At 38.1% G+C, this 24,472-nt stretch overlaps 1 protein-coding gene and 1 pseudogene across 9 annotated transcripts in view; both read left to right on the plus strand.

Moving 5' to 3' along the window:
• Lingo2 (leucine rich repeat and Ig domain containing 2) overlaps window positions 1-24,472 on the plus strand; it is a 1,060,547-nt gene that overhangs the window by 554,085 nt on the left and 481,990 nt on the right. The window lies entirely within an intron of this gene.
• On the plus strand, window positions 17,279-17,872 carry LOC142850698 (large ribosomal subunit protein uL23 pseudogene; annotated as a pseudogene).

Raw genomic sequence — 24,472 nt, forward strand, 5'->3', positions numbered from 1 at the left:
TATTCTAAGTCAAAATACCTAAGCTTCTGAATACATAATGAGATAAAAATACAATCAAAATAATCTTATTAAAAACAAAAACAATTTTTAGAAAAGTACCTCCCTCACCTGAATACATAGCACAGAGGCCGTCCTTTCTAATTTCAAGAACAGGGAAGATCAAGGGCAAGAGTTGAGTTCCCCGACATCCGCAGTGTTTCTGGGGTGACAGCAGCATTTCCTCTTCTGGATATGGCTTTCTCTCCTCTCTCTCTCTCTCCTCTCTCTCTCTCTCTCTCTCTCTCTCTCTCTCTCTCTCTCTCTCTCTCTCTGTGTGTGTGAACACGTTCATGTGTGTGCATAGTTTTCACCACTTTTGTGCTTGTAACATGCAGGATGTAGAAATGTACAAATTTCATATCCCTTTCTATTGAAGTCTTGAACCTTGTCTCTGTAGATAAAAAATTATATCTATTATAACATGATTCCCTACTCCCTTCCCTAAAGAAATATATACTGATTATTTTTAAGAAAATGGGGATAACAAAAACTGTATGCTTCCTTTACTCAACATGCCAGAAGTGGCTACCAGGGTCTCCTACTCCCTCCCCAAGATGGCAAAGCATTTTGAATGCATTTACCTAGTAGAATATTTATGTCTTTCTTCAGAATAATAGTATAATCTAAGCACTTTTAAGATTTAAGAAATACTGAATATAACTTAGAAATAAATGTTTTTACTGTAAACTAGATTATTGCTACTTTCTGCTCAATTCAAGTGACATAGGCATGCTTTTTATTGTGGCCTACTATCCATTATCCTGTTGTTTGAATGTAATAAATCCTGTGGTGTCTGGTCTATGTGTGTGTACAAATGGCCATGTAAATACGTACACAATTTTCAGACTTCATAGATATTTATTTAATACTTTATCTGCAATATCATGTGCTCTTAAGAATTCTGGCAACTGAAGAAAATCTATTCTACACATTGGTGATTATGAATATCAGCCAATAATTAAGTAAATATAATGTCTATTTTTTTATAACTCAATATTGATTTTGTGGGGTTTTCGTAACTGATACTGTGTTTATATTATTTCTACCATTCCCTCTTCTCTCTCTAGCTCCTCCCTTCCATCCATTTCCTTTTAAATTTATTAACTCTTTTGTAATTGTTGTTACACAAATACACATACATATGTGTGTGTGCAGTGTGTGTGTGTAAGCCTATGGAGCCCATAGCCATTAAATGCCTGCAGTTCTTAAGTATAGGCCCTTGTGAATGTTTAATGAGATAAAAATACAGTCAAAATAAGATTTTTTAATAATAATCTTATTATTAAAAACAAAAACAATGTTTTTGTGAGATTTCCTCATTCATGCTGACATGTCACCTGGTGTTGCCCTTGTGTGGGTTTTGCTAAGGCAACCTTATTTTTGAGACTTCATGGGTACAGCCTCTCTGTCAAATGTAGAAGACACAAAATCTTCATGCTCTTTCTGTTTTTCTGTCCCTTCTGTGATGTTCCCTCAGCCTTACCCATAGAGCTCATGTGGCAGTTGAAGCTTTCCTCTTGGTCCATGACCTCACCAGCCACACATAGTTGGCTTGGCTTGCAGCTCAAGTCTCCAAAGCCCTACATCTGGAATGTACAGTGTCTTCAGAAACAGAATCTTACCTTAGGTTCTGGAAGGCAGTCAAAGGCAATGACACTAGTCAATAAAATTTGGAGTCTCTTTGACTCCCTTAGCCCACAGATCAAAGGGAAGTTCCTAGAACCTGGCACTATTAGGCATTTTTTTGACCATGTATGATTCTTGGCAGTAGAATTAACAATCCCAGTAGCAGAACTTCATTCAAACTATGTGTGTGTGTGTGTGTGTGTGTGTGTGTGTGTGTGAGAGAGAGAGAGAGAGAGAGAGAGAGAGAGAGAGAGAGAGAGAAAGTATGTATATACATGTACATACCATATAATGTGTGTGTTGTGTGCATATAAATGTGTGATTGCTAAGAGACACATATTATATATGGTACATTTGTAAATAAACTAAATGTTTCCCTATGTCTTCTCAAGCAGATTTTGTGTTAATTGTTCTTGCTCTCTCCCTCTCCTTCTGCCTCTGTATTACTCTCCCTTCCTTGTTCTGTGTTAAATCCCAGTACCAGTTTTCAACCCAAGAAACTGTGCCGTGAATAATAAATAGAGATTTAAAATCATCCCTGTCTTTTTTGCTGTACAGCTAAGATTAAAATATAAATAGATGTTTTTATGGTGGTAACAATGTTCATTCACATGCCTTTGTTTGTAACTGAATACATTTAATTCAGAGTAGGATAAATGGCTTTTGATAGTATAAAGTAGCTTTTGTTGGTTAGCTAATTTTTATCATGTAATAGTTCTTAGGGATGGCAAACATTATAATATTTAAGTAATATTACATTGCATAAAATACATCAGGAGAATAAGTCTATTTTCTTAAAAGAATAAGAAGGGCAAGGTTTAAAATTGTAGTGATACAAATCACTAGAGAGATCAACATAGGATAAGACCTCTGTTCATTGCTGGGTACAAATAAGAGTTTCTTTTATCCGTGAGAGTTGGTGGTAGTGATAGGCGGGGCGAACCTATAGTTAGCCACAAATCTCTACTTACAAAGTCTGCTTTTAAGAAGCCAAGAAACTTTGCCCAGACCTTTCCCCATTTTTTCTTCTGCCTGTATATAAGAAGCAAGGATTCTCAGTAAGTCTTCCACTCCAGGGTATGAGGACAGATACATGAGTGAATAATTTGCAAGAAGCATGAGACAAAGGTGCTTCAACTGCTCCCTTTGAAGTACAGCCCCACCCGATCCACAATCTTATGGCAAAAGACAAAAGGTGCTTTTGCTGTGCTACATTGCTTTTGTGTGGCTGTCTGATTAGATAGTATGGTACAATACCTGCTTGATACAGAAACGGGCTTTCTTTGTGGAGCTCTTGTTCAACCAACTTCCTATGGTTTCACCCATGTTGATTCTATTTCCATGCTTCCACAAATAGAGCAGTAATAAACATTGATGTATAGGTAATTTATTTTCATCTCGTAAACAAATATGTCATGAATGTTTTCCAATCAAATGCTTTTCTAGGTACTGGAAATACCAAATGAAATATTAACTACAAATCAGAAAATTCTATTCTAACCTTCACTGTAAACTGTCTTATTCGATACCAAGTCTCTTCACAGGCAAAATATGTAAAGATAAAAGAGTATGTATACAGGTATCAAGCAGCCTCAAACCTTGGCAGTGGCAGATAATGTAGGCAACACCTGTTGTGAGTCAACCCAAATTTGAGGACATGGGCTTCATGTTCTCAAATGGTCTTATTGGAGTAGGTGTGTCACTGGGTGTGGCCTTTAAGGTTTCAAAAAGCCAAGCCAGGCTCAGGGTCTCTCTCCTCCTGCTTCCTGTGGATTGAGGTGTAGAACTCTCAGATCCTTCTCCAGTATCTCCTCTGCCTGTGTGCTGCTATGATCCCCACCATGGCAACAATGTCCTAAACTTCGGAAACTGTAACCCAGTCCCAAATAAATGCTTTTGTAAACGGTGACTGCTCATTAGTTTCCCAGCTGAATATTCACACAGAAACTTTATTAATTAGAACACTGTTTGGCCATTAGCTTGGGTGCATTCCTAACTAGCTCTTATATCTTAAATTAACCATTTATATTCATCTGTGTATCACCACGAGGCTGTGGTCTACCAGTAAGGTTCTTGAATCCTTTTCCTTTGGCACCTATATGACATCTCCTTGACTCTGCCTTCTCTCTCTCTTTATCTGTTTGGATTTCCCATCTGACTTCACTCTGCTAAGTCATGGCCAAAACAGTTTTATTCATTAACCAATAAAAGCAACACAGATACAAAAGGACCTCCCACATCAAGTTTTTTTTTTTAAAAGAGTTATTGTGGCCATGGTGTCTCTTCACAGATATAGAACACTGACTGAAACAGGTCTCAATCTCAGGGATATCATTTGTAATTGGAACCAATTTTTGCCATGAAGTTATGGTTATAAGAGGTGGATGACAGCCCTCAGTGGGAGCTGAGGTTTGTACTATTATTATGGATTGGGTAGTCTGTGATGGGAAGGGAGAGGGAGATAATCTTGGTTTTGGTTGAGACATTCATCTTCTTCCTAGACCCACCACACTGGCCCTTTGGGGTGGTATCATTTCTGTATAGTGAATTCATTTTAGGAATATTTCCATAGCCTTTAATTTCAAGATAGAATCCCCAGGGTCAGCCTGTAAGCTAGGATTCATTTTACAGTGCATTCCAGGCCATAATCCTTAAAGTAACAGGTTGCAGGTCCCAGACTTAAACTCCAACCACAGTTTCTGGAAGGAATTACCCATGGACTGGGAATAAATGTGTGCATGTTATGTCCACCCCTGGAAGACTTAGTCTTGCAGCCCATGGAGGAGCAATGACAATCTCTTTTCTACATATGCCAATAGTCAGGCCCATTGGCTACACATGCACAAAACTGTGGCTCTAATAGGGACAGTTCCTGAATTCTAGTGCCATACCCTGGGTGAGTTGAATAGTAACTTCCTCATTTATCCATGAGTACACTGTTACCAAAGAAATCACACGTGTCAAATCTAAACCCAGATTGGGAGGTATTGTTCCACAAAGCACTTACTATTTTTCCATCTGAAGTCTGAAACAATTTTCAGCCACAGTTTTCAACATCCCTAATTCACCACATATGGAAAACATCTGTTAAAATCCCAGCCTTGGTATCAGCGTCCGAGCTATGAATAAATTGCACCTTTAGGGGACACTAGGGACCCCACAGTACCTTCAATTTTTCAAGCTTTTCATAGTCACGTCAGCTTTTAAATGGAAGTGATAGAACTAAGCTCCTGTCCCTACTACCTCAGTGGCTGTGGATCACAGGGTATGATTCCTTCAGGCAAAGTTCTAGTGTGATTAAGACAGTAGAGCCCTGTTTAAGGTGCAACATCATAGCCAGGGCGGAAGCAGAGCAGAACCAAGAGCCAGCCATCAAAGAGCCAGCAGTCCAAGTAGAGGAACTGATCAGGGTGACTAGGGTCCCCTAGACTCTTAGGACAGTATGAAGATTGATCAACTTCACATCTGGATTCCAAGTTAAAACAGGGCAACTCTAGTTCATACAGAGTAACGGAACTTTCTGGGTGACACCTTAACTCAGTAAACCAGCTCGTAAAACTCCGGAAAATGACATACATAGCATGCAGTCCAGAAGGGCACTGGCTGTACTCATGCAGGATGGGCACACCAGAAAACACAAATCCACTAGAAAAAAAGAGGAACAAAAAGGAGCAAAACACCAATACCAGTGTTGGATACCAAGTGAACATAGACTTAATGGTGAGCACCGTCAGCCATCACTCATACACTTAAATTCAAACCAAGGCAACAGGATGATGCATCCAATCTACCCTAGGTCTACCCCGATGTCCAGACTCCAGAATGGCTCATCAGTCTGTCTTTCTTAACTTGCATCAGCTAACAGTTTTTGGTTTTTATTAGCTTGTTTTGTTTTGCGTTTCATTTTTTTTTCTTAAATTTGCATCAGCTACTACCTCAGGCTCCCACAGGCCACAGACAGATTTCCCCCTGTGTGTGGGCCTTTCCCAGATCAGTGGCCTCCTAATTCAAGACAGTTGATCTCTGTAAGCCTCCAAAATCTCTCACTTCACTTGTCTCTGTGTCTGTCTTGAACCAGCACTCCTGGTCTCCCAGTATCTTGTTGGTGGAACCTCCAAGCCTAAAAACTCTGAAAGACCACCTGGAGTCTATCGAGAGTTTGATCAGATGAGTTTTATTCGACCTGCAGCTGACCACAGACCCCTTGCTCTGGGGGTGTGTGGGGGGGAATTTAAAAGCAAAAGCCACAGTGGCTCTTTGATAGGTGTGATAAACGTCTCAGGTCTTTTACATTCCTGGGATTCATAGAATGTTTTAGCAGACTCAAGTTGAAGACAGGGTCACCCTCCCTCTCTCATGGTTGATTTTTGTCAAAATTTGAGTCATTTTAGCAGATCCAACAGATCAGACTTCACTGTGCATGAGGCAAAGAAACTGATTAAAATCTGTGATGGGCAGATTAGCAAGAATAAAATACAATGGTTTTTACATATGAGAATGCCATAATGAAATCCATATATGAAATGCATATTAAATTTAAAGATTAATTTTAAAATGTACGTGTGTGTGTGTGTTGGGTGGGGTATGCCATTGTTAGTTATTGAAGGGTGTGCTCATGAGTATGAAGTTGGACATGCCTGGATATACTCATTCATAGAAACTACAAGTCAATTTCAGGCGCCTCTTCCTAATTGGGCAAGTTACAGAGCTGTTCTACTACGCTCAGCTTTTTACATGTGTGTTGCGCATCCGAATTCAGGAACTCATGCTTCCATGGCAAGAACTCTGCCTATTGAACCATCTCTCTAGTCCACTTAAAAATTAATTAAAAAGGGAAAGCTCTATATCAAAAATAATGGATGCATGATAATGAAGTTTATTAATGACAACACTCAGAGAGGGGTCTATGCAATTGGATGGAGTGCCTGGATGCCTGGAACAGGTACTCCATAACCTGTTAGCTTAGCTACCACCCCAGTTCCCCTTCACCACACCTCCAGCCTTCAGATGTTGGCTGGCATTGCTATTCCATTTTCTCTAGCTAAATTCAGACCTGATCTGTTTTAAGGTCAAGAAAAAGAGAAACTAGGCCTTTGAGGTCCTTCTGCTTTCTTTTGCTTTGTTTCATTCCTGCTTAAAGAATGTCAGCTCTCCTGCAAATGTGACTGAGTACGAGGCAACTATTTAAGGAACAAGTGCAAGGTAAACCACTTATGGAAGGCTAATGTGAAGAAGAAGCGCCTTCAATCCGGGAGGAATATTCAAAGTCTATTTGTTAAGCTGGGCGATGGTGGCGCATGCCTTTAATCCCAGTACTCAGAGGCAGAGGCAGGCGGATCTCTGTGAGTTCGAGACCAGCCTGGTCTACAGAGCTAGTTCCAGGACAGGCTCCAAAGCCACAGAGAAACCCTGTCTCGAAAAAAAACCAAAAAAAAAAAAAGAAAGAAACAAAGTCTATTTGTTGCTTTATGAAACAAAAGAAAGTGACCAGAGCCTTCTTTATCCTGGAAAATAAAACTGAGGACAAAGCCTGTGGATCACAAAGAACCAAGAACAACAAAACTGTTTGAAGCTATTGTCTCTTATGACCTGCTTCAGCTGAATGAGTTTCGGCCTTTGTCTGGATTATTGACTGAAAACCCCTCAATCTTTCTTCCAGTCATTTCTTTCCTGTCTCTAATGGGGATACATTCCTTTCTTCATAGTTTCACTTTTAGAAGACCAGAATGTCAAGAGATGTACTGAGGGCGGGATTTTAAGCAAGGTGATGGGGTGAGGGAGGTTGCGAATCAAGCAGAAGAGGCATTACTCAGGGAACATCAGCTCTACTTTGCCTCAGTTCTGGCTTACTGAAGAGACCTCCACTTTTCAGATGAGAAAATAGAGGCAGAAAATACATGTTTAAAATGCATGACTTCACAGCTTCTGCATGTGTAAGAAAGTCGCAGCTCTCAGTGTGGTGGCTTGCCACTTACACTGACCTCATTTCTGTGAATCTGAATGACTCTTATTGGAACATTAGCAGTCTTTAGAACAAGGTAAAATGCTCTCATAACAGTTTAAAAACCATTTTCATGCTTTTAGATACCAATAACTGCAATTTTAACATGCTATTTTATTTGTTCAGCTGTTATCCCATAATATTTTTTCAAATAAAGATGAATAATTTAGTGCTCTGAAAGTGTGGTATGGTTTGGTGCAGAGTTTTCTGTAAACAAGCTTGTTTATTTTAAGCCTTGAGGATCTGTACTACATCCTTATAGTCACTGGGCATATTTCATGAGTACATAGCGAAGTCTAAGACATTGTTTCTTCAAGAATGTTAATAGAAGTGAATAAATGTTTGGACAATAAATATACAATATATTAATGTTTGTTAATAATAATTTTACATAACTTTTTTGTTAGGTATCAAAGAAACCCAGGACAAGTATCATTTGGGAGCTGTGGCTCCTCACCCTACCCCCTACCCTCAACTTCTTTCTAGGGACTGGGTTTCTGATTCCTGTAACTGGAGGTTTCTCTCCCACCAGCCAGTTACCAAATAACCACTCAGAGACTTCATATTAATTCATATTAATTACAAACTGTTTGGCCTTTTAGCTCAGGCTGATTTTTTGACTAGAAGTCAAAAAAATATATTTGTAAAATGAAACTTAAAAGATGCATTGCATTGGAGACGTATTTTTAATCATTTTTCCTTGAGAAACAAGAGGCTATGGATTTCTTCCAAGTTAAGATAGACCATATTTAGTCAAGGGAGACTTCCTGAGCCTTGACAAGTGGTATATATCAACAAAGGTTACCACTGGCCCTTCCAGGACTTTGTCATTATTTCAAAATTTTATCAGGGACCCTAAAAATATTTCATACACAGACAACAGGAAGAAGTTTGGAGAAAATGACATCCACATTGCCAAGAGTTGGGGGTATGGATGATCTTTGGTTATTTGGCAGGTTGTGGATATTTGTTATATTTAGGGGAATATAAAAATAAAGGATAAAAAGACAATTATTAATCTCAGATATTTTATATTGCAATGAATTTAAGTTAGTTTTGTTATACTGTGTATCTATTTCTATTCTTGTTAGAAAGATGTTTGCATATTGATACAAATTTAAGGTCAATTTTATCATACTATATGTTTGTTTCAACTCTTGTTTAAGGTATTAAATTTATGCAGCTCATTTAAAATGTAATGTATAACTAAAAACATAGTCATCTATAATAGTCAAATATACTTTTTGATTTCTGTTTTAAAGGGAAGACATTTTAAAAATATTTAGGTTTTTACATTTTATCAGTCTCCCTTTCAACCCCATGTCTCTCAGCAGCTGTCTTGTGTCTATTGGCCATCAAATAATTCAAAAATTAATATGATACTATATAGGATCCAGACTTCCTGTATATTTTCCATCCTTATGTTGCTTCTCACCATCCTCTCAACTTCCCACTCTGCACCCCCCCCCATAATTCTCCCCTTAGGTAGCATGCAGTCAAACCACAAACATTTTTTGTCCAAGGTCTGTGTGACACTGTGGAAACCTGCCATGCTGCTTAGTTCATGGTGGCTTGCAGCTGGCTCCATCTTGCAGGCAGATGCTGGGAAATGCATCCTTGCATTGCTGCTGGCACAAGACTGTGAGACTGGGAAGCTCAGTGTGGCTCTGTTTATATGGAATCACAACCTATTTAAATTTTTTTTTACATATTCTTATATTTAATACAACCCTTTCTCATTTTACACTGTCATCCCTGTTCCCACTCCCTTCCCCTCCCCCTCCCCCCTTCCTTCCACCCTACCCACCATCCACTCCCCAGAAAGAACAAGATCCCCATGGGGAGTCAACAAAGCCTGACACATCACTCTGAGACAGGAACGAGCTAGGCCCACTGAATATGGAGGACAGTTGTGAGGCTAGGGCAGTTTGTGGGGCCACTGGCAGTGTGGAACCTTTTTCCATAAAGCTTTTTCAGGCCATATGGAAATTCGAGAGCCTCATGTTGATAGGCTATTTGTAACTGGAGCTGTCTCTTCTGTCTGCCAGTTCCCAAATAACCACCCAAAAACTTAATATTAATTACAAACTGTTTAGCCTATTATCTCAAGCTTATTATTAACTAGCTCTTATAACCTAAATTAACCCATTTCTATTATTCTATATTGTTACCTCACATCTTGCTTCTCTGGCAGCTGCTGGTATTTCTCAGATTCTGCCTTCTTTCTTCCTGTATTATTTGGCTTTGCTGCCTACCTATATCCTTCTCTGTCATAGGCCAAATCAACTTTATTCATCAACCAATAAAAGCAACACATATTCATAGTGCACAGATAGCAACCCACATCAGCTTTTCTTCTCCCAGCCTGATCCCTACGTATCACAGCCATTTTGGCCTCACCTGTCTTTTGTCCTCTTGTCCTCTTGGCCACAGAAGCCTCTCTTATTCAGTTATTCCTCTTTTGGTCTTGCACATCTTCTCATATCTTCAATTGACCTTATTTTCCATCACACCTAGGTGCAGTCATCTTTCTTTCCTTCCTTCCTTCCTTCCTTCCTTCCTTCCTTCCTTCCTTCCTTCCTTTCTGCCTTCCTTCCTTATCTCTCTTTCTCCCTACTTTTTTCTTTTCCCCTTCCTTCTTTTATCCCTTCCTTCCTTCCTTCATTTCTTTCTTTCTTTCTCTCATTGTTTTATTTTTATGGTGTGGAAATCCCAGACAAACAGTTGAGATGTCCATTAACATTTCAAAGCTGAGACTGGACACCAGGTTCTTCCAGTAACCATCAGTCCCTAGAGGGTCCTACTGACTAGCATACCCTGGACTATTCCCTATGCCTGTTTTCTCCCTTATCTCTATAATGAAAACCATCTCCATACTTTAGGTGTAGACATGTTCTCCTCTTTTTATTTCATCTCTTATTGATTTTTCCAATTATATCATTTATCTTTATATTTCAGTCTTAAACCAGGAACGCCATACACAATTCCAAGATATGCATTATTTTGTTTTTTCTAAAATTCAGGTACAATATCTTTGAGACTTCAAGAATATTAAGTACAAGAAAGGCATTTATTAGATTTGTTTGTTTGGTTCTTTGTTTGTTTTGAGACAGGGTTTCTTTCTGTATCTCTTGATGTCCTGGAATTAGTTCTGTAGACCAGGCAGGACTTGAACTCACAAAGTTTGAGAGGTATGCACCACCACTTCTTGCCTGACAATGATATTTTTGATGAAAAATGAGTTAACAAAGCATAGTGAAGGGTCTCACCATGAATCTTCAGACAGAACAAAAGAGCAAAGTAGGAAAGAGAGTGCAAGCCTTAGAAATTCAAGTACTGCAAAGGAAGGAAGGGCTGAAGGCTACTGTGATATCAAGTAACTCCGCAAACAGGTGGTGTGTGTGAACTCGGAGAAGCATTACTCTAAAGGGAGCTAGGAAGATGTAGCTTTGTATTTGGTGAGGAAGACTTAAAACGTTCTTGCTCCATGAAAACATTTTCTTTCTCAATCAATTCAAATGTTGAATTTCCTGATAAAATGCAAGGTGGAAAGTATGTTCCTTTAAAAATTCATAAGTACACCCCAACCAGCACATACAAAATATTGTGTGGCTGATTTCTAGTAAGATATTTTGACCTTCAATTTAAGTTTGTTTCATTTGATAGTACATATTTTCTCCAAACATCTGCCTTCCCAGGTGATTATGCACTCCCTAGAACCTGTCAAGGCTGTACATGAAGATGATAAATGAGGACTAGGCGTGGGAAAAGAAAGTTCTTCATTATGCTCTCAATATGAGATACCATATACACATATAAGCAAATGACTCTTAGAGCAGTGAACCCATGAGAAGCTTATCATGATCAATTATAAGATTCCATATTATTGACTTAAAGTGTCTAACCTGTAATAGATATTACCTTTTTGTAATGTGTTATTGAATTTCATTCTCGTGACTGAAAACAATATCAAGTCCTTTTAGAGGTTTTATTCTATTAATCTGGCTTTTCCATAAATTCTGAGTTCCCTGCAGTTTTCAGTCTTCATACAAAACATCTGGAGAAAGCACTCTTTGGGGTTTGAAAGAACCCAATTGTTTGCTGTTAATTGGGTCAGCCTGTGCATGAGCCTTTACGTTTGCTCTGATAGGAAAGTGGCAAATTAGCATATTCATGAAGACATCACACTCTCTTTGTTGTTGTTGGGGCAAAGGCATTCCATTTTAGGTGTTTTTCATTTGAACAAAAATGTATTGTACATTGTGTGAGACCTGGCAAGTATAGTTATTGCCTGAGGGATGATTTGCTCAAAATGGAATGGCAGATGGTACATGCCGATGTATTATTATAACAGAAAATACTCCGCATCATTTTCACCATCATCATCTCCATTACCATCATCACAGTATTAAACACATCTGGAGTGGTCTGATTCAAAACCATAGCTCATGGTGATTTCCCCTGAGAAGGTGGGAAGGAGGTGAATTCTCCTCCTCTGGATCTCCGTTGACTTCATCTCACAAGCATCATTTTATATGTTCCTTCCTACCCCAAGCTCCTCTTTCTCTATCTCATTGGGTTAAGGATCACTTCCTACTGATTCCTCCAGGCTTGATCATAGCATGTTAAAGCAATAACTTCTTTGACAAATATAAACTTATTTTAAGGAAGAAAAAGTTGATGTCCAGAGGGAGTGGTTAATGGAGATAAGGTTGTGAAACTAATTTGAAGGAGAAAAGGGATTGGAAATTTTATATATACATATGTTCCATTTACTTAGTTACTCTTTTTAATTGTGTGCAGATTTATAGTTTTGAAATATAAATCAGAAAAGAACAGGTGTTTAAACTTCCAATATTCATTATATTATATATTACCTTCCTTCCTTCCTTCCTTTCTTTCCTTCCTTCTTTCATTCTCTTGTTGTTGTTGTTTGAGAAGGGTTTCACTGTTTTCTCCACGCTGTCCTAGAACTAAATTTGTAGAACAGGTTGGTCTCAAACTCAGAGAGAACCGCCTGCCTCTGCTTCCAAAGTGCTGGGATTAAAGTCATGTGCCACCACCTCAGGACTACATTATTTTCTAACCAGTCAGATTTAGCATTTTTACAACAGATGGGCTTTTGAACTTCTTTTGTATCTCCTAGAGCAGCAAATCCAGTAGTTAGAATCGTGATAGCAAATAAATGTATTCAAAATTGTTCTTTTTTAATTTTATTTTTACTATGTATTTATTTATTTAATTATTTATTCATTTATCATTTGGGTCTTTTTGAGGCTGAGTCTCTCTGTGTATCTTAGGCTGTCCTGGAACTCACTATGTGGACTAGGCTGTCCTCAAACTCATAGAGATCCACCTGCCTATGCCTCAGAGTGCTGGGATTAAAGGTGTGTACCATAATGCCTTATCTGAAGTTCATTTTAATCAATGCCTAGAGGGTATATTAAGTAGGGGTTTAAAACTTTTGGAATGTGCCATTTTTTGATATTTATTTATGTTATCTTAATGATGTGACATTGCATTATTTGTAACTATGAACAAATTATGGGATGGGGACATTAATCATGCACTTATAACCATGTGAAAAACACTATCATGAATTCATGACATGCAATAACTATTTTGGGGTCATGTTCAAGACAGGAAGGTAGCTTTGAAACCTGTTCTGGAACTCCCTCTGTAGGTCAATCGGGCTGGCCTCGAACTCAGAGAAATCAGCCAACCTCTGCCTCCCATGTGCTGGGACCACTACTGCCTGGCATAATAACTCTTAAAATACAAAAATTTAATTTGGGTGAAGTAAAATGCAAATAGTTTAAACAATAAAACTAATATGTGGAGAAATAAATATTAGTTTTATTAGAAATAATAAAATGTGGAGAAATGGCTAAAATCCCGATCGCCCCAATACTAAACCTATTTTAGAGAAATTTATGTTTATTAATAATCAAAGTTGGCATTCATTAATTTCAACTTACATTAAAGCCTCTTTCCTACAAATCCACTACAGTAATAGAAGGAATGGGTCATTGCAATGTTTAATGCCTATGTAGGTGCCAGACGGATGCCAGCTGGTCTTAATTTGGCATTTCTGAAGAAAAGAGGAAACATAAGGAAACATCAATAACTGCTCTTTTGATTTAGAGCTATATTGAAAGGAACTATTGTGGATTCCACAGCAAGGAGCAGTTAGCAGTTTGAAAACATAGTCTTAGAGAAGGGAGGTGGCTCTTGGAAAAACACGTGCTGTGTAACCTCAATTCAAACCAAGATCTTATGTAAAATGGTAGGTGTTTTGGCATGTGCTGATAATCCTAATGCTGAGGAGTGGGAAGAATGCTGGGGACTCGCTCATCAACCCAGTTTGACCGACTTGTGTGATCCAGGCAAACCAGAGGATTTATCTCAAAAGAGGTGGGCAATGTTTGTAAAGACAATACCGGTAGTTATTCTCCACTCTCCACAGACACATACAAAGAAACACTCACATCCAGTCAAATACACACAATGATTGAATATCAAAATCAATTAATATTCACTCTGTAGCGATTGAGAAAAATGAATATATGCTGCACTTTTAAGTAGCTGCTGATGCCTTTATGTAAGAAAACTAAGTTTATGGTAAAACAGTGTTGACTAATATGGAACATAATTTTCTTCAAATAGTAGATGGAGGGTTGACAATATTTTTCATAGTATTTTGTAGTTAGTAAGGTTGAATTTCAGTGTCTCCCAGGGAGTTATTTGTGATACAACTCAAAGACAATTGCATAGCACAACACCTGGGTCTCCCTTTGATATAGAGGCAACCTGGGCGTATCTACACATCCATAACCCAAATATAGCCAGTGTACATGTACATGGCAGGGGAGTGACTGTGGTTGCAGGTCACTCTATGCTTGCATTAGAAGACAAAATATAAATATAAATAAATACCCAGGAAAAAAGATAACAAGCACATACAATTATATACCTAGCTAAATTTGCTCGTGAGATTGGGCAAATATAGATTAACAGGAGAGAAGAGTCAGTTTTATACAGCACAGTGTAGTAATAGGGGGCGGCGGCGGGGCTGCGTCCCCCAACACCCCAGCCGCCTGGCTCTGCCCGGCTAGCTTATGCCCCAAAATAATTACACAGACACTGTATTCATTTAAACACTGCTTTGGCCCTTAGCTCTAGCCCTTACTGGCTAATTCTCACATATTAATTTAGCCCATTTCTAATCATCTGTGTAGCGCCCCTAGGTGCGCTTACCGGGAAGATTCTAGCCTAAGTCCATCCTGGGTCGGAGCTTCATAGCGTGCGTCTTCCCTGGAGCAGGTAGCATGGCGTCTCTCCTGAGGCGTCTGCTCCGGAGAGCAGAGCTGTCGAGTCTGACCTCACTTCCTCTTCCTCCCGGCATTCTGTTCTGTTTACTCCACCCACCTAAGGGTGGGCCTATCCAATGGGCCTAGCAGTTTCTTTATTGCTTAACCAATGAAATCAACAGATTGATATGACACTCCCCCATCAGCACAGGAGTCCTTAAGAGAAAGTAAAGACTTAAAGAACCAGTTCTAGTTGTTGTTATAGCCTCAACTGGACAAAGAATAGTCCAATTGTCCAATAGTCGTGCAAAAGCAGCTAAATTATGAGCAAAGGCTCCCAAGATAAGAATTACATGGGCAGAAGTTTTTCAGCCTTGACCTACCCATCAAAAGACTCTTCTCCTTATGCAAGGAAGACCTTTCATAGGAAAGTTTTATCTCCTGCTTTCAAGCAGGAGGGAAAAAAAGATGAGCAAGTCTTTCTTGCATCTGCTGCTTTCTGGTGTGCTTTTTAACCCCTAGTCATCCTCCCGTCAAAGTGTCCTATTTCAGGGCATTGTATTCTACCACTCTGCATGACTCCTTATTTCAAAGTAACTAACACATGTGACTGACGGTGGGAAGAAAGGAAAATTGGGCTGTGGAGTAGAAATCCTGCATTTTCTTCTTGGTGTAACAATTGCAGAGCTAGAATTAATGCACTTTAACTTTCAATTTCATCCATCCCATTTTTATACTGGAGTGATAATAGAAGGACACGTTGGAGACCCTTTGGAAGTCTGCATGCCCCTGAGGGCCCCTTGCAGGCTATGAGATGAGGCAACTGTGCCATACATCATACTTTGGCAGCCGATTGGTCATGCCAGTGACTGGCTGCCAAGGCTAATGCAGAATGACACACAAATAAGATCCCAGGATCCAATTGGCCTTGCTTTTCTCATTTCCAGAAGACTGTGCTCTCCCCAATTCAAAAGTTTTTCAATTTATAAATTCTGCTCCTGAAGCAGAGTGAATCAAAGCACTTGTGGCATTTGAGTCTCTCTTCCCTGGAAATGATTTATTGGGTGTGAGTTTTCATTGTGCTTCTATTGGCGGGAATAGGCTGCTGTGCAAACATTTCCGCCGCATGAAAAAAAGCACTCCAAGCAGCCCTGAGCATGTGCCAAGGAGTTCTAATGTTGCTTGAAAATTATGACTGCTCCATTAAGAATCCCTGAATTTTTGAATATTCAATGTAACCACGTGACTAATTTGTACTTCCTCAATTCTAGATGACTGCTTTCCAAATGCTCTTTAATTTCAACACATTTAAAAATAATTAAAATGCAATTTACCGGTTTTTAGGAGTGTTTGCAATGGATGTTCATAAACGATTCAGGTAAGGCTCATTTATGAGGGTTTTTTTTCTTCTTTTTCTTTCCAAATAGTGTCTTCCTCCCCTCCAATCCCTTTAATTCAACACTTAACAGGTACATCAATTCTCATAAATAAACATGTGAACTGATTGAAAAGAGTGAATAAAAGGTATTCAGAAGTTAGTTTTCTAGGCCTTGTTTCCTAGACAGTCTCTTAAACATTTCAATTAAGAAGACAGGAGCAACCCTGAACCAGAGTTATGTCAAAGGTCGGCTCTCTGAGAAGGGTGTCCACTGTGATGGGGGTGGGGAACGAAGAATAGAATTGAGCTCCAGTACGCAGATTCATTTGTCTGTGGAAAAGCCCTTTCCATCTGGTTAGGTGCAGATGAATGAATGAAGAAGCACAGTGTTCTTACTTAATGGGCTTAATCACCTTGAAAAATTGAGGTAGTTATTCTGCCTACCAGGCATGAAAGGAACTAAGTGATATTTGCCAAGTTGCTTCCACACCTTAATAATCAAGTTGTATGTGTTGCCACGGTACTGGCATGGCTTCAAATTTGCTTTCTCTCGGCATTGTTGCTAATGTAATAAGCTGGGATGGGTCTTGCCTTTCTAAAATATTTTCTTATGTCTCCCAAAGTCGGGCGGGGAGAGAATACAGCCACGTGTCACCTTACCTGGGCTCTAATTCAACTGAGGAAACTTTTAACATGGGGTAATTCTTCTCAGGATAGAATGTTTTCAGTATAGTAGAAGGAGTGCAATGTCAGCCCCAAGGAAACCATAGCGGCTGCTGATGAGAGGCAGGTACTTGCCCCTCAAAGACGTGACCACATTGTTTTCCTCTAATGCTTACGCTCTTCCTATGAATTAAACACAACTGAATCACTGCTTGAACTTTAGAAAAGAAGTGTGTGGCTTTTTTTTTTTTTTTTGTCAAGATGGCGCCGAAAGTGAAGAAGGAAGCTCCTGCCCCTCCCAAAGCCGAAGCTAAAGTGAAGGCCTTGAAAGCCAAGAAGGCAGTGCTGAAAGGCGTCTGCAAAAAGAAGAAGATCCGCAAATCGCCCACCTTTCAGCCTCCCAAGACCCTGCAACTACGAAGGCAGCCTAAATACCCCCGGAAGAGCGCGCCCAGGAGGAACAAGCTTGACCACTATGCCATCATCAAATTCCCCCTGACCACCGAGTCAGCCATGAAGAAGATAGAAGACAACAACACACTTGTGTTCATTGTGGACGTCAAGGCCAACAAGCACCAGATCAAACAGGCTGTGAAGAAACTCTATGACATCGATGTGGCCAAAGTCAACACCCTCATAAGGCCCGACGGAGAGAAGAAGGCGTATGTTCGGTTGGCTCCTGATTATGATGCTCTGGATGTTGCCAACAAGATTGGAATCATCTAAACTGAGCCCAGCCGGCTAATTCTAAATATACACTTTTTCACCATAAATAATGCTGCTTGTCTTTTTTTTTTCACTTTCTGGTTGGGCTGCTGACATTGCTGTACTGCGGTGTACACTAAGGTATATGCTTATATGGGGTGGGTGCTGGGAAATGTTTTCCCAGCTCTGAGCAAAAAATAAATCTATTTACTCCATTGGAACCACACAAAAAAGAAAAAAGAAAGAAAGAAAAGAAGTGTGTGAAATGTAGCTTTTCCCGGTTTGGAAGAAATGAAACTGTGTAGGATGTAGACGCAGCATCATCTCTGGAAGCAGCTCAATTGCTGCCAAAGACTGGAATCGTCAACAGTGGCATGTGTTCCTTCCTTGTCACTTCTAAAACCATCTGTTAAAGCTTAAATGTACTTCCTCCGCTCCTCATGATGATAGTAAAGTATCCTACAATCATCTGGACATGGTCCCTCTCAACTCTACAGGCTCCCACTCTCTGGACAAGAAGGAATTCGCTCAAATGGATTCTTTTCACTCTATCCATGTTTCCGAATTACTTTTTCTAAGGTCGTTTTTTAAGGGGTTCTACTTTTTTTCTCTCTTATTAAAGGGATTGTAAAAAGCAGATTTGAGGATGTTTATCAGGAGCATAAGAAAAAATTGAGCTGGAAAGATGGTTCAATCTATAAAGTTACTTGCTACCAAACCTGGCAACCTGAATTCGATCCCTGGTACTACCATCATTGAAGGAGAAAGCCAACTCTTGAAAGTTGTCCTTTGACTTCTATATACATGTCATGGCACATGAGTGCACATGTACATGATAAATAAATAAATATAATGAAGCCATTTTAATAAAAACTTAAAAGAAAGTTATCCATAGCTAAACTTGTCAATAATTGTATTTTCCTATATTTTCAATTATAGTCTGAGAGACTTATACATAGACAAAAATATGAAAGTTGAAATGTTTTCAACATAGATATAGGAAATAGTGGATTTTAGATACTGCGATAAGCCTACATTATTTAAAGAATATTCATTTTTAACTAGATGCCATCTATATTCCTTTAATTTCAGCACATAGGCAGAGGCAGGCAGATCTCCATGAGTTCAAGATCTGTCTGGTCTACATAATGAGTTTCAGACTATCTAGGACTACATAGTGATGCTCTGTCTCAAACAACTAAATATTAAAAAAATAAAGTAACAATCATTTGAATCTATAATTTAAGACTGTAACCATTTAGTCTGCAGTTATCCTGTAATAGTTTTGCATAAATACAAATTATGTTGATGGATGGATGGATGGATGGATGGATGGATGGATGGATGATAAAGCTAGAATCATCCGCTTCTGCAATGTTTTACTTGGTTATACTTACAACAAATGAAGTTTACATGTGGAGATAAGAGTGTGTCTGTGTTTCTTGCATATGTGTGTTTATGTGTGTAAGTATCTGTGTATCTGTGTGTATGTGTGTTTCTTTTTTGTGTATGTGTGTCTCTGTGTGTGTAAGTATCTGTGTATCTGTGTGTATGTGTGTTTCTTATTTGTGTATGTGTATATATGTCTCTCTGTGTGTGTGTGTGTGTGTGTGTGTGTGTGTGTGTGTGTGTGTGTGTGTGTGCTTCTGGATGTCTTTCAGTAAATTCTGTTAAGAAAACAATTCTCATTTTCTTCAGAGGTATTTAACTTTGTTACATTTCAAACCAGAATTGCTAATTATACACTTTAAAGTATAGGGTTGCGCACTGCCTATAAAGATCTATTATTGTGCAGGCTAAGCAACTGACATCACATAAATATTATTTATAATTAAATAATCCTTATAGTAATTATAATTGAATTATGCCTTTTGTGGGCATATTTACTTTCTTAAATTATTAACACAACCAAAATCTGAACTTCATCTGTGTGTCTACCAGAGCTACCATTAAAAAATGCCACTGACCTAATGGCCTAAACTGTACACAGTATTTCTCCATGTGTGGAGCCTAGAAATCTAAGATCAAGCAATGCTGAGGATTTGTTTCTGTTAAGTATTGTCTTCTGCCCCATCGAAGTCTCATTTCCATTTCATTGAAAAGGATAGTGTAGGGTTAAGAATATTTTTATTTATTGGCCTTACTTAATCATTTGTTACGTCTTTGTGGGCTCTATCTCTAAACACAACACATTAGAGAATTCACAGTACACATTCCATAGTCAATACACAAACATGGTTTTCTCTTAATCACCTTCATCAGTTAAAAGTGCTATAAATCACTGACTTGAGGGATATGCAAACAAAAAATATACCAGATAAAAAAGAACATTCTTTCAAAAATAGTACAAAGATAATGTAGTTCAAAAATATTATAAACTGTAAAGATGGGTAGAATGATTGAATTTCTTTCTCTTAGATGTTTTATCCAGAGACAATATCAAACTTCATTTCCAGAGATTTTAACCCACTGGAGCAGCAAGAGAGGACGTTTGGACACACCCTGACTTTGAGATTAGTTTCTAATGTAGAAATCTTTCTTGTAAAGGAGAAAGCAAGACCCTAAGTAAAAATATGAAGTTCAGAGGAGTTGAGTTCTAGCATGAAGGAAATGCAAACATTATATCATAGAGCCTCTGTTAGACTCTTTGCATACTGCTTGGTCTTCCTTGCTACAAATGATGACCTCCTATGCTTAAATAAAAGCTAATCCAAAGATCATGTTTTAATCAATAGAAGTTGTGAGCATCCTTGTTTTCTAGTCTCATGATGTCTTAAATCCACAGAACATATTTTCTATGTGAAGTATATGCAGAAAGATGCAAGATAATACAGATATAGTTTATTCTCTCATCCTCCTCATGATGGTTTGAAAGAAAATGGTCTCCAAAAGGAGTGGCACTATTAGGAGGTGTGGCTTTTGTTGGAGAAAGTGTGCCACAATGGAAGCAGACTTTGAGGTCTCTTGCTCAAGTTTCCCGCAGAGTGACTGTCAGTCCATGAGTCAAGTTGTAGGAATCTCAGTACTCCAGCCCCATGTCTGCCTCCATGCTGCCATGCTCCCCACCATGATTATAATGAACTGAAATTCTGACAGTGTAAACATGCCATCTCAATTAAATGTTTTCATTTATAAAAGTTGCTGTAGTAGTCATGGTGTCTCTTCACAGCAATAAACACCTAACTAAGACAGGCCCAAAACGAAAATAATAAAGAAAAAGAATAACCAGCAGAATATTCTGCTGATATTCTCTAAAATCCAAGACAAAATTTAGGGGTTAACCTAAAACAATCTCCAGATCTTAGGTAGACAGAACTGTATATAAGAAGAAAGGAAAACCATACCACATATGAGCTGTTTTTCTCTTTTCTTTCTTTTTCTGTATAAAGGAAAGAGAAAAACAAGATAAATAGATAAGGGTAATGTCAATTGATTGAAAGACTTCCTTCTGGTACATAGTGTGCACCTTTGCTAGTGTTCTTTCAAGTTATCTGAGTAAAATTGCCTGACTTTGTAATCCCTACAGAATAGCATATACTAACAAGTACTTACTTTCTTTTCTGCTATCAAGAGTGAGAATTAAGACTGTTATATACTGGGATACCAACAGCCATAATTATATTCTTGGAATTGCAGCCTATGGACAAAACAAGAAGCCAAAAGAACAGGATGGGAAGAAAGGCAATGAGATTTATGTCAATATTGAGTCATAAGCTAGTGTTGTAAGAAAGCCAAGTCTATATTTCTGAATTCTGAATCTTGAATTACCCCACATATACTCAACCCACTCACTAAGGAAATACTGATCTGAATACCTGTTATTATTCTTTCCAGATATGACAAAATATATTATTCAAAAGGCTGTCTTTACAGTGAACTCATCACTGTCATCTTAGCTCTAAGCAACAGAATGTTATACTTCACTGAAATTTTTTAGCAAGCGCCAGGACTCATTTGTGCTGTTCCTGCAATAAGTTAATCCTGATTATACCCACAGTGGAAGCTTATTATAAACAGTTTAAATGAATCTTTTTCTTGTCTTGTAATAATGACAGATTTTTGGGTGACCTCTGTTTTGTTGCAGCTCTTATTAATACCAACACATACATTCTCTCAGAAACTTTCCATATACTAACACACATCTGACTTAATGCTTGTATGGTTTAATCAAACTTGATTCAACCACATATGAGGTTTTAAATGTTTTTTCATTTCTTTACTATTATATTGTGTTTACCCTTGTCTTACTGTAATTTGTTAGGTTCATGTTTGTAATTCTGTCAAATATCTAAAGTATGATTCTCAGTTGAATGTGTAATTAGTAACTTAAGAAGAGAGACCTAGTCAGTATGAATCCTTTGAGGACAGGTTTTCTTACATCAGAAGGAAGAATATACACTGTTCTCCTGAGAGATATAATCAGATATAGACTCTTCCAAGGAAAATAGACTTCTTTTAAAGGTTGTTCATGTGTTTGATGTACAAAGCAATGGATTTTGTAATAGCATCTTTATTCAAGGGTATCATGTAGTTTGGCCATGTTCGTGCTCCATCTCTCTTGCTCCTCTCTTCTGTTACTTTCCTCCTTTTCCCAAAGACAATAGACTCTCTTTGATTATCATCTTCTGTGTATGTGTGTGAGTGCGTATGTGTATCTGTGTGTATGTATCTCTCTCTGTGTGTCTCTATTTGTGGATGCTCTCTCTGTGTGTCTTTATTTGTGGATGTCTGTACACATCCAAGGTTCTTCCCATGAGAAAAAAATATATGTCATATTTTTCTTACTAGTTCTGCCTTATTTTCACTTGATATGCTTATTGCCAACCCTACATAGTAGGGTGATTCCCCTTGCCTCAACTCACTCTGGTGCTCACTGTGTTCTGTTTTTCATCATAGTGTTTCTGTTACTAATTAAGAAGTAGAGCCTCCAAGCTATGACTTACCTAATGTAAATACATCAGTAAAACATGTATCAGGAGGTTTAGTGTAGACTGTTTTCTTAAATGTACACTTAAACAAAGTTACTTGAAATGGACTTAACTATTAAGGTCAAATAAAACAATGCTCAAGAATTCAAGCAACTTGAAGTATGTTTGTTGGTATTTTCATTGTTATTATTAATGAGAGGATTGATATGTCCTTCTGAAAACAGTAAGACTACTGAAGCCTACCTGCTGACAATCAGGAGGTAAAAGATGTGAACATCCTTGAATAGAAATAACTTATTCTCAGGTAGAAGGTAAGAGGAAGGCTACTTAGTTCATGCCATCAATAAATTCGAGTGCCTTAATTTCCAAGCAATAACTCCCCCTCCAGCCTCCAAAATAGCCCTATGTTCTACTTCTGAGGAAAATAATTGGAAAATAGGTGTATATATGATACTGAGTGATAAGTAGTCTAAAAGTTAATGAAAAAGAAATAAATTTGATTTGAAAATAAATAATCTAAAAATTAGGTTATTCCTTTTATCTAATATTATGTTGTGGATACATATTTGCAAATGCAGACTATGTACTAGTTACTAAATGTAGAATTGTTAGCCCTAGGGTCAAAAAAAGAAACATGAATGCAATATTTATATTCGAAAACCCTAAGGGAATAGAAGCCCTCTATTCTTAGTGGGTATTTGTTTATTATTGTTTCTAATAATCACTTGACCCATTTCTGACAAATGATACAGACTAAGTATTTATAATAACTGGCTCATAAAAATAAGATTTTGCAATTCAAAGTATAATGGGTCACAAATTAAGACCATAACTGAATCAACTTTTATTTTATCCTATTAAAACAGAAGATGTTGTAATAGTACCTAGTAAAGTTGCTTTCTTTCTTCACACAGTTTATCCAAATCATTGTATGTTGTCAATAAAGTACAGCTAAGGGATTAAATGAGTACAGCCAAGGAACATTTAATTTATATTTATTATTTTTGCCTTTGGCCCTTCTCAAGTTGATTTCTGCGAGTTCAATATTTTCTTTATTTCTTGATAGCAAAACAATACATTTAGTTTCTCCCCTTTATTTTATGCTTACTAGAGTGAAGTTTTAATAATGTTCCACAAACATCAGACACATTGATCAATATTAGTGTCCAAGTCATTATAGTTGTTTAATTGTGTTTAGCCAGTATGACTTGGGGACCAATGTATCTCCTTGGGTTATTCCTTCCATCACCAAACTAAGGCCCTCTCCTGGATTGGCTCATGCTGAGAAAAACAGTTGGTTTTTACCTTTCTCTAAAACAAATCCTTAACTATAGCTATTTCAGTTTCCTCATTGCCATACCCTGCTCCTGACTATTTCCTTACTCTTTATGACCCACTGGATCCTCTTTTTGAGCCACAGTTTCTGGTTCATCATCTTTGTGAAGCCTGTATACTCAAAGTAGACATCTTTTCACTACAGAGTATGTTGGATCTCCTGATGGTCTCATCTCTCACTCCAATTTTCCAGCTAACTTATACACAGATCAAGAGCTCTGAATTTTCTAATAATGACTGCTTTGCTAGTAGGCACATATTAGACATTTGATAATAATTTAATTTTGTCAATTAGTAAAAATTTTAGGCAATTAGTAAAAATTTTAGGTTAAATGTCATGACAAACATCTAGCTGCAAAAGGCTTGTGAGACAGGACGTGGACAAAATATTCTTCAACTTGCTGCATTAATGCTTGGCAAAGACAGACACAGAAGGCAGGGGCTTGTTTCTGTCCTCTGGTTTTTCAAGTCCGTGGTTACTTCAATG

This window comes from Microtus pennsylvanicus, chromosome 5 (genome assembly GCF_037038515.1).
Source record: "Microtus pennsylvanicus isolate mMicPen1 chromosome 5, mMicPen1.hap1, whole genome shotgun sequence".
Classification (NCBI taxonomy): domain Eukaryota; kingdom Metazoa; phylum Chordata; class Mammalia; order Rodentia; family Cricetidae; genus Microtus; species Microtus pennsylvanicus.